General features: G+C 43.6%; 1 protein-coding gene across 2 annotated transcripts in view; it reads left to right on the top strand.

Annotated features, from left to right (window-relative positions):
- The window catches only part of Fam222b (family with sequence similarity 222 member B), a 61,355-nt gene that overhangs the window by 19,404 nt on the left and 31,653 nt on the right, over positions 1-10,298 (top strand). Inside the window, exon 1 of one of the 2 annotated variants that reach the window (XM_013347411.2) lies at positions 7,099-7,296. The exons of the other annotated variant lie outside the window; for it this stretch is intronic. The gene's annotated coding sequence lies outside the window, so the exon portion shown is untranslated. Of the gene's footprint in view, positions 1-7,098; positions 7,297-10,298 lie in introns of those variants that run through there. 2 annotated transcript variants of the gene reach the window in all.

Here is a 10,298-nt window from a genome sequence, read left to right as displayed (position 1 = left end):
GCTCTCCACCACACACACACACAGGCCAGCGCTCTCCACCACACACACACACAGGCCAGTGCTCTCCACCACACACACACACAGGCCAGTGCTCTCCACCACACACAGGTTCCAGGGATTTAACTCAGGGGTGATCGGGCTTGTGGGGTAAGGACCTTAACCACTGAGCCATTCCACCAGTCCCTTTTATATGATTTTTATCCTCTTAGTTTTTTTTTTAATATTTATTTATTTATTATGTATACAATATTCTTTCTGCATGTATGCCTGAAGGCCAGAAGAGGGCACCAGACCTCATTACAGATGGTTATGAGCCACCATGTGGTTGCTAGGAATTGAACTCAGGACCTTTGGAAGAGCAGGCAATGCTCTTAACCGCTGAGCCATCTCTCCAGCCCCCTCCTCTTAGTTTTTGATTCAAGCAGAGGGATGATTGCTGCCCTGTGGTACCTTTCAAGGTGGAGTGTATACTAATTTGTTTGGGGTGTTTTTTGTCTATATTTAAAGCTTCATAGCCCGTCAATAGAAACACTAAAAAACACTGAAAAACATTTTGACTGGTAGTGAGTGCCGTTAGGTCAGTGGCTCTCAACCTGTGGATCACAGTTCCTTTCTCAAACCTCTGCCTCCAAATATGATTATGATTCATAATGCTAGCAAAATTACAGTTATGAAATAGCAATGAAAACAGTCTTATGGTTGGGGTCACCACAAAGGGAGGAGTTGTGTTAAAGGGTCACAGCATTAGGAAGGTTGAGAGCCACTGAGTTAGGCTACTGTTCCAGTTAGTATTTAAAGAAGGGCATGGTACCATTTCAGGTAAAATTAGCACTCTTTGTTCCACACCTGAGTCTAAATACAGACTCAGTGGCATCGTTGTCTTATAACGTACTTGGGGCCTGCCTGAAATTTGAATCTGTTGGACAACTTTTCTTAGCCTCTAGAGGGATATTAACAATAAGGGGAAATTAGGATGTAGTCTAGACCTGATGAAGGAAAGTGAAATCATTACTTAGGTGGTGAGACTGAACTTTATTCTGCTTATAGGTCAGTTGGGATCCTGCGCATTGCTTACAGAATAGGGACCCGTTATCACTAATTTAGAATAAGATGACATGAAGATACTGGTTTTATATAGGTTGGAACTGAATCTTTGAATCTTCTGAATTGGTATTTCTCTCTCATTCCATTATGTCTCCTTTCCCTCCCCTCTTCTTTTTTAAATACTGGGTTTTGTGTAGCTTAAGCTGGCCTTGAACCACTGATCCTTTTCCTTGTTCTTGATGTATTCAACCACACCTGGTCTCCATTGCCTCCTAAATCAGGGACAAAATCTTAGGTTTCTTTTTTGATGTGAAGACTGCCTGCTTTTACTGTAGTCTAATTCTATTTGGTTGTGTGCGTTTGTGCAGTGTGCGTACCTGCTTACTCGGTGCCTAGAAAAAAGGGACCATGCCCTAGCCTAGTAGCAACAAACCTGTAAGCTACTTGGAAGGCTAAGGCCTCCTTCCTTAAAGGACTGAAAGGCTGGGATATAAGGCCAGCCTGGATGTCTTAATAGAGAAGGTAAACAGAGTTGAGCGTGTGACTCCGTGTAGCATGTGTTAACTTGCATGAAGCTCTACCAAGTACACTTGCTTGCTTTCCTTTTTAGATTTATTTTCTTTTATGTGTATGAGCATTTTGCCTGTGTGTGTTTATGTGTACCATTTGTGTATCTGGTGCTTGTAGAGGTCAGAAGAGGGTGTTGTATCCTCAGACACTGAAGTTTTAGATTGTTGAATTACATTGGTCGTGCTGGGAACCAAACCCTGGTCTTTTGCAAGAATAAGTATTCTTTGTTTGTTTGTTTGTTTTGTTTTTTTGACACAGGGTTTCTTTGTAGCTTTGGAGCCTGTCCTGGAACTAGCTCTTGTAGACCAGGCTGGCCTCGAACTCACAAAGATCTGCCTGCCTCTGCCTCCAGAGGCAAGAATAAGTATTCTTAACCACTGAGCCCTCTCTCAGGTGGGCCACCCACCCCATGTTTTTAAAAGGGTCTCTGGTCTAGGCTGGCCTCAAACTCCCTTTATAGTTCAAGATGACCTTGAATTTCAGACCTTCCTGACTATCAAGTGCTGGGATCTTAGGCCTGTTATTCTTTCTACTTGGTCCTTGACTGTATTTCTTACTGACTGAATAGTTCATGCTCCTTGAGTACTTTCTCCTTTGCTTCTGTTCTCTTTCTTACGTTATTTTCTTCTGGCATGTAAAAATTTTTGTATATTGTTGGCATCAACTCTTCTGAATAAGCATTGCAAATACCCTTTAGGCTATGAATAGGAAGTGAGAAGGCTGCCTCTTGCAGCAAATGCTAATTCAACACAGTGTTTGGTTAAATTAGTTGCTTGCCCTTGGTTATTGGAGCAATGGTAAGCTTCTTTTGTTTCTCCTCTTTCAGAGACACATAGAACAGCTCCTTCTGTCTGAAATCAAGTTTGGCTCTGTGTTGGTTATAATTTGCTTTTTCTGGCTGGCACAGCCTTCTTTTTGTTTTCTGTCTTCTGACAGATTCTGGGATTGTGGGGAAACAGCGTCCAGGGCTTTTTCAGGAACTGAGCCATTTTATCTACAGGAGAAGCCATTGGCTTTGGTGCTAAAGAAAACTGGCTCTGTATTTAAAGATGCCAAATCATGCTTGATTCGCAAGTTTGCTGTCTCATTTTGTGTATGTGTGTGAAACTTCTTCAAGATGTTGGCTTTTTTTTCATTTTCTACCATGTGCTACCCCATCAGTATGAGCATTTAACTAACAACTTATCCCCCCACCCCAGCACACACACAGCCCAAGCCTCCTAAACCACAAACATAGGGACCTTCCGAGGATTAGGGAAAATTTATACCACACAGTGTTCTGTTTGATCACCCTCTCTGACTTCAAGCTTTTGTTCTGGCTTATCAGTTAATGTCTCTTCTGTGGATTTTTGAATATTTAGTTGCAGAAATGATTTGCCAACTAAGGTGTCCTTTTTGTTTATTTGTTTTCTTCTGTTTTAGACAGGGTTTTACTTTGTTCTATGCTGACCTGGAATTTACAATATAATCCCAGGCTTTCCTTGAACTCAAATATCTCCTCAATTGAGGAATTAGAGGCTTAAGGCGCCATGCTCAGCTCCAGGATCTCTCTTGATATGTTTAGATTTCTCTCTCTCCCTCTCTTTTTAAATTAATTTACTATTTTTGAGATAAGGCAAATAGACCTGGCTGTTTGTTCTAAGTCTGTAGACCAGGTTGACCTCAAACTCAGGGATTAGCCTACATCTGCCTCCTGAGTACTGAGATTAAAGATGTGTGCCACCCCCAGTGCTTGGGAGGTAGAGACAGGAGGATTTCTGTGAGTTTAAGACCAGTCAGAGATATATAGTGAAACCCTGTCTCATAGACAAAAACAAAAAAGAGTTAACAAATGTGTCTGTGGTAAGCTAATTGTTTTTTTTTTTTTTTTTGGATTTTTCGAGACAGGGTTTCTCCGTAGCTTTTGGTTCCTGTCCTGGAACTATCTCTTGTAGACCAGGCTGGCCTCGAACTCACAGAGATCTGCCTGCCTCTGCCTCCCGAGTGCTGGGATTAAAGGCGTGCGCCACCAACGCCCAGCTAAGCTAATTGTTATAGTGCTCTTGTTTTATGGCTTTGGAAAGTCCTGGCATTTCTACTTCAGCCTCCCCAGTTCTGGGATTATAGTAATGAACCACGACACCCAAGTTACTATTATTATCTAAGAAGTGTTACTGGGGGTGTTGGAGAGATGGCTCAGTGGGTAAGAGCACTGGCTGCTTTTCCAGAGGACCTGGTTCAATTTCCAGCACCCACATGGCAGCTCACAACTGTCTATAACTCCAGTTCCAGGGGACCTGATACCCTCAGACATACAGGCAAAACACCAATGCTTGTAAAATAAAAATAAATGAATTTAAAAAAAAAAAGGAAAGAAAGAAAAGAAATGTTGCTGGATACTGAGGAGACAGGCAGGGAGGTCTTTGTGAGTTCCAGGACAACGTGTTCTACAAAGCAAATCATATAGGCCAGCCATGTCAACATAGTGAGATCCTGTCTCTGAAACAAAATAAAAGAGTAAATTTCACTTGCTTGCTTGCTTTATTTCTTTATTTATTTGGGGCCATGCACACGTGCAGCTGCTGCATGTGTGGAGGTCAAGGGACAACTTCCACCATGTGTATCCTGGGCATCAAACTCAGACCATTAGGTTTGTTGGCAAGCCCTTTTACCCATTGAGCCGCATCCCTGGCCCTCATTTATATTTTTATTACAGGGGTTTAATAGCATTTTTGGCACTGAGGAACATTGTAATTTTTTAATGTGTGAATGAGTGAACAAAATGATTCCCAAAGAAAGGTTAGTTTATTGGGTTATATATTCTTGTAGATGGATCTCTGATGGGGAAGACGGCTCAGTTGGTAAATTGCCTACCTAGCAGGCATGACGACCTGAGTTAGAATCCCCAGAATCCACCTAAAAGGTATCTGCAACCCCAGAACTTGGGCAATGGGATAAAGATGGGGTTGTCGGAAGTTCGTTGGCAGCTAGAGTAGCTGGGTTGGTAAGCTTCAGGTTTAGTGAGAAACTCCACTTCAAAAACTAAAGGAAGGGCTGAAGAGCACTTGAGCAGCTAAGAGCATTGTTACTCTTGCAGGACCCAGGTTTCGGTCTCTGGCAGCTCATAATGGTCTGTAACTCCAGTTTCAGCAGATCTGGCACCCTCTTCTGGCCTTTTCCACCAGCACACGTGGTGCATAGACATACATGCAGGCAAACACAACTGCCTGCAGTTCCAGTTCCAGGGGATCTGATGCCTTTTTCTGCACTCCAAGGGCACTTGTATCTAGGTGGTGCTCATACATATACTCAGGCACATACACAAAATAAAGGAGTAGTAGAGGGATGATTAGTCACCCTCTGACTTTCACACACACACACAGAATACAACTTAGTTTCTTGTCAGGCTACACCACTTGTTACTGTTTTCTCTTAGTCTGGTCTACTGGATGCTGCATTTATAAGACATATATATATGTATATATATACATATATATATATGCACATTTGCATACTAGCCAAATGTTCTACCACCAGGTAGCATTCAGAAACTTTGTTATTTTGGGATTTATTTTATTTTATTTTTTTGAGACATAGTCTGTTTTGTAGCCAGTTCTGTCCTGGAACTGGCTATGTAGACCAAGCTGGCCTCTAACTCACAGAGGTTCGCCTGCCTCTGCCTTCTGAGTGCTGGGATTAAAAGCATGTGTCACTATACCTGACTTTTTTTTTTTAATTCTTTTATGTGTATGGGTGTTTTGCCTGTATATATGTATGTCTCTGCATTGTGTGTGCCTGGAACCTGTGGAAGCCAGAAGAGGGCGTTGGATTCCCTGCAACTGAAGTTAGAGATGGTTGTGACCAACCATATTGGTTTTGGGAATTGGACAACTGAGCCATCTGTTCAGCCCTTTCTCTTTTTGAGAAAACTTGTCTATATGAAGCCCTTTGGCTATGTAGACCGGGGTGGCCTTGAGCTTGGAGTTCAGCCTTTACCTCCTGCGTGCTGACCTAACTGCAGCCCACCATACTTGGCTCTTTTTCTCTTACTTGTATTATTTATTTAATTTGCAACAAATGTGCTAAGCTTAGTGCTCTACCACTGAGCTACGCCCTTGCTTTGTTTTCAGTTTTATCGGTGCAGAAGTAAATGGGGTTGGAGAATATGATGCAGTTCAGTTTGCAATTAATTACAAGAATGCTGCACAGAAATGATGACCTATATCTCTCTCTGGTCTTCCCCCTCCTCCCGGCTTCCTCTCCTACCTTCTCACCTCTTCTTGTGTTGGGGACAGAGCCCATGGCCTTATAGTATTAGTTAATATTGCTACTCTGCCACTGGGTGGCCTACGCGCTCTCAACACCCACCCCCTCCCCAGGTTTCTTAAAGCCTAGGGTGGCCTCCAGCTTCTGATCTTCCTGCCTCTCTACACTATGCCTAGGGTTCTGAGGCCTGAACCTGGACTTACTGTATCCTAAGCAAGCATTCTAACAACCAAACACACCCCCAGTACACCCACTCTTTGTTTTTGCTAAATGAACTCCATACTACAACCCAAGCAATTAGGCCATACTGTTTTTAGCATATTCCATCCCAGCCACAGTGTGTCCCCAACACTGGCATTAGCAATTAAAGTTTGAGTATAGACTTCCAGTTATGCAATGTCAGTGTTGTCGTTTTTAAGCAAGGTTACGTATGTTATTTTAAGGAGACTTGATTCTTCCGTATCTTAATTATACGAGATCTGATAAGGAAATGATCATCTCAGGATTATTGTATGTACATGCTTTGGATTTGATACAGGTTGAAGCCAACTTCGTGATCTTTGCATGTTTCCTTTTATTTCTGCAGAAGATCTGTTATGTTGCCCTCCTCCCCAACTCCACCAACTTCCAGGCACAATACTTTCTCAGTACTCTCCTTCCCCATCCCCAGTTTCCCCCAGGGAGAGCAGGAATTTCCAACAGGTAAAATTGATGCAGTTGATTTAATACCTAAATCTTTCCACCATTTTGACAGAATGCAGTTGATTAGGCTGACTAAAGGAAGGTAAATTCATTGAGGGCCTGAAGAGAGCTTCCCTTTTGTAGATGGGTGTCTTCCGGTGGTTAATTGGTTTGGAAGTCTGAAGTGTTCTGGCAGGAAACACCTGAGAGCTGGTCACTCTTGATACCAGGTCTAGAGTGGGTGGAGGAGCTGGCGAGGCGGCGGGCGCGGCAACACCTGCCTGGCTGCTGGAGGCTACATTCCTAGTTTCCGTGTGGGCACCAGGAGAGACGGGGGCAGCGCTAACAAAGAGGAGCCGTGCCGGGGCCGGGGCGGCGGGTAGCTGGCCTATCCCCGGCGACTGACCTCCCAGTGGGCCTCCCCAGTTGGCTGTGTGGCGAGTCGCTCTGCTGGAGCTTGCAAAGAGCGGGGATGGAGTTGAGGGGGCGGGGCTGGCTTCCGGCGGCGGAGGGGAGCGAGCCGGAGCCGGCTGGGGGAGGGGGTGTCGGCGCACCACGGAGTGCAGCGCTCTCGGTGAGCCTGGCACCGGGAGTAGCCGTCTCCCCCTCCCCCTGCCGGAGCCGCTAGAAGCCACCTCTCTTCTGTCCTTCCTGGACCAGGGCGAGCAGGGCTGCACTGTCCCAGGCCGGTGGGGCGGAGCCCGGAGCCCCACTGAGCGCTGCAGAGCCAACCTCTCCTCCTGCCCAGGGCGCAAGGTGTGTGTGTTTTCCTAACGCCACCCGCACTTTAGCCGACTTAACCTTGTAAGAAAGGGGAAATGGAATGGGAAGTATGATCTCTACGCCTCATCACCTTGTTTTTGTTTTCCAGTTCTCCCTTTCATCCTTCTTTCTGTCTCTTCATCTCACCCCTGCAGCTGATTAAGGAGATTCAGGACACTTAATCTCTTTTTACTGATGTGTAGACGTCGGCCGCGTAGTAAATTGCTCAGATGGAAAAAAGAGGAGCCCTTTTTATATGGTATCTGATGCAGCAAACCGGAGGGGAAAAGATAAAACCCAGGCTTGGGTTTTTTAAACTATACAGCATCTGCGTTTATTAAGGCTGCCCTTATTCTCCCCTCTGGGTCGGGCTTAATCAGCAGCAGTAATCTTAGAGGAGGAGGGTCTGGTAGAAAAAGGGAGCAGCCCTCGGCCTCGGTAGTTAAAAGCAATCCTGATAATTGTTAGCGATTAACTCTGGTAAAGTCTCTTCCCCCGAGAACACCTTCACAGGCTTTGTGTATTGGCTCAACCCTATAGGAGAAAGAGCTAGGGCAGGAAAACTTGTCTTCTTACTGAACTTGAAAGCTTTATCAGCTTCTCCTTTGCCCTCTGTTTTATATTCATAGGTCAGTACTGTTCACGGATTCGTGAAGGGTTTGTTTCTGTCACAATCAAAGCTGCATATTTCAGAAAAGTACAGATAGTTTAATTTGTCTTTTTTAAGTGTTCTCCACAATCTTTATTAATTGGGTGGCTGTGGCATTACAATTTAGACGATGTTTATTTTTGGAGTTCCTTTGCTTTTGTAACTTACGATAGTCATTCATTCGTTCAATTGTTTATAAAAGCAACTCTCTCCTCTATAGTTCAGGCTCAGGCTGGCGTGACCACCGTCCTGGTTTAGCTTCCCTAACTGCTGGGAATTAACAGGTGTGCACCACCGCTCGAGATTTGGGTTCTTTCTGCTATAAATGGGTCTCTACAGCTCAAATTAGAAACTTGTTTACATATTTTAAATAGAAGGAAAGTTATCAGTTGAAGATAAAATGTTCAGAAAAGACATTTTAGGAACAAAGGGTATGCTTATTGGATAGCAGTGTATCTTTTTTTTTTTTTTTTGAGACAAAGTTTTTCTGTAGCTTTGATGCCTGCCCTGGAACTAGCTCATGTAGAAAAGGCTGGCCTCGAACTCACAGAAATCTGCCTGCCTCTGCCTCCCGAGTGCTGGAATTAAAGGTGTGTGCCACCACCACCTGGCTGTTACTATTTTTTTTACAAGATGGGTCTCCTTGTGTAGTCCTGGTTGGCCTGGTAGCCAGGTTGTCCTGTAATTTACAGCCTTAATCTGCCTCTGCCTCCTCTGTGCTGGGATAATAGCAATCGTTTGGGCCTTGTTATCTTTGCTTTAATTGTGCATTTTCCTTTCTTTTTTTTCCTGAGTAGCCCTGGCTGGCCTCCCAACTCAGAGATCCACCTGACTCTGTCTCTTTTTTTTTTTTTTTTTGGTTTTTTCGAGACAGGGTTTCTCTGTGGTTTTGGAGCCTGTCCTGGAACTAGCTCTTGTAGACCAGGCTGGTCTCGAACTCACAAAGATTCACCTGCCTCTGCCTCCCAAGTGCTGGGATTAAAGGCCACCGCCCGGCTCTGACTCTGTCTCTTAAGTGCTGGGATTAAAAGTGTGTGCCATCACCACCCAGTTTAACTGTGCATTTTCAATTAAAGGTGTTTGGGACCAGTGTTATTTTAATGTTGATTAGCAAAGAGCTCTGTGAGAAGAGATGAATACTAATTTCTTGACAACATTTTGTTATAAATATTAATAAAAATGATTCATTTACTTTAATAATCTAGGTTTAATTTCCAACGATTGTTGTATCTGGAGATCAGTTTTGAAGATATAATTGATATTCCACAGCTGTATCACAGTTTTAGCTGGATGAGTAATTTTTTTTTCATAATTTATTTTATTTTTAACCAATCAGGAACAATTGGGATGAAAAATAAGAGGCTTGGGATGTAGCTTAGTTGGTAGAGTGCTTGCTTAGCATCCAGGATGCTTTAGGGAAATGGTGGAAAAACAAAGGTTAGAACTTCAAGGCCAACCTGGCCTACATGAAACCTTGCCCTAAAACAAGAAAAATGGAAATGATGGAACAGGAAGTCATCTCAGTTATGGAAACACAGACCAGGAAATGAACTTTCTGTCTCCACATATATGTATACACATGCATATACAAACACATATTTTATATACAAAACATTTCGTGTATTCTTAATATAGAATTATCTACAAAAAGGAAAGTCACAATAGTCCTGTGTTAGCTCTGCAATTTTTTATGTATTATGCTTTTATTCCCTAAAGTCTGAATTATGTTTACATTGGGAAGGGAAGAGGGTCCTCCAGATGTTGTCTTACCTAACTGGTTACTGAAAATGCAATGTCAAAATCATGGGCATCTAGTGTTTTGAATATCTATCTATCTATCTATTTTCGAGACAGGGTTTCTCTGTAAGATTCTTCCCTGTCTTGGAACTTACTCTGGATGGAGTTCACCAGGCTGGCCTCTGCCTCCTGAGTGCTGGGATTAAAGGTGTACACCACTACTGCCTGGCTATTTATTTTTCTTGTTTGAGTCCAGGTCTCATTATATGGTTCTGGCTGGCTTGGGATACAATACATTGAGCAGGCTGTCATCATACTCAAGAGGGCATCTGCCTTTGCCTTCCCAGTTCTGGGATTACAGATGTGATCCATAATCCCTGTGACGTTTGCTTTGCTCTCTAGCAGGGTGGGGAAGTAGTGAGAAGGCCACTGTGGTGCTTTGGTTTGTTTCCCTCTTTTCTCTTCTCAGCTGTAAACCACTTAAAAGGCCTTTTATAAAGTTACATTATACTTTGCTCCCTGCTTTTTGTTTTGTTTTGAGATAGGGTCTCACTGTGCAGCTCAGTGTGGCCTTAGGGTGTATGTGTCTGTGTGCACGTGCATGGACAGG

Source organism: Microtus ochrogaster, chromosome 7, assembly GCF_000317375.1.
Source record: "Microtus ochrogaster isolate Prairie Vole_2 chromosome 7, MicOch1.0, whole genome shotgun sequence".
Classification (NCBI taxonomy): domain Eukaryota; kingdom Metazoa; phylum Chordata; class Mammalia; order Rodentia; family Cricetidae; genus Microtus; species Microtus ochrogaster.
This window is presented reverse-complemented; position numbering and strand designations above follow the sequence as displayed.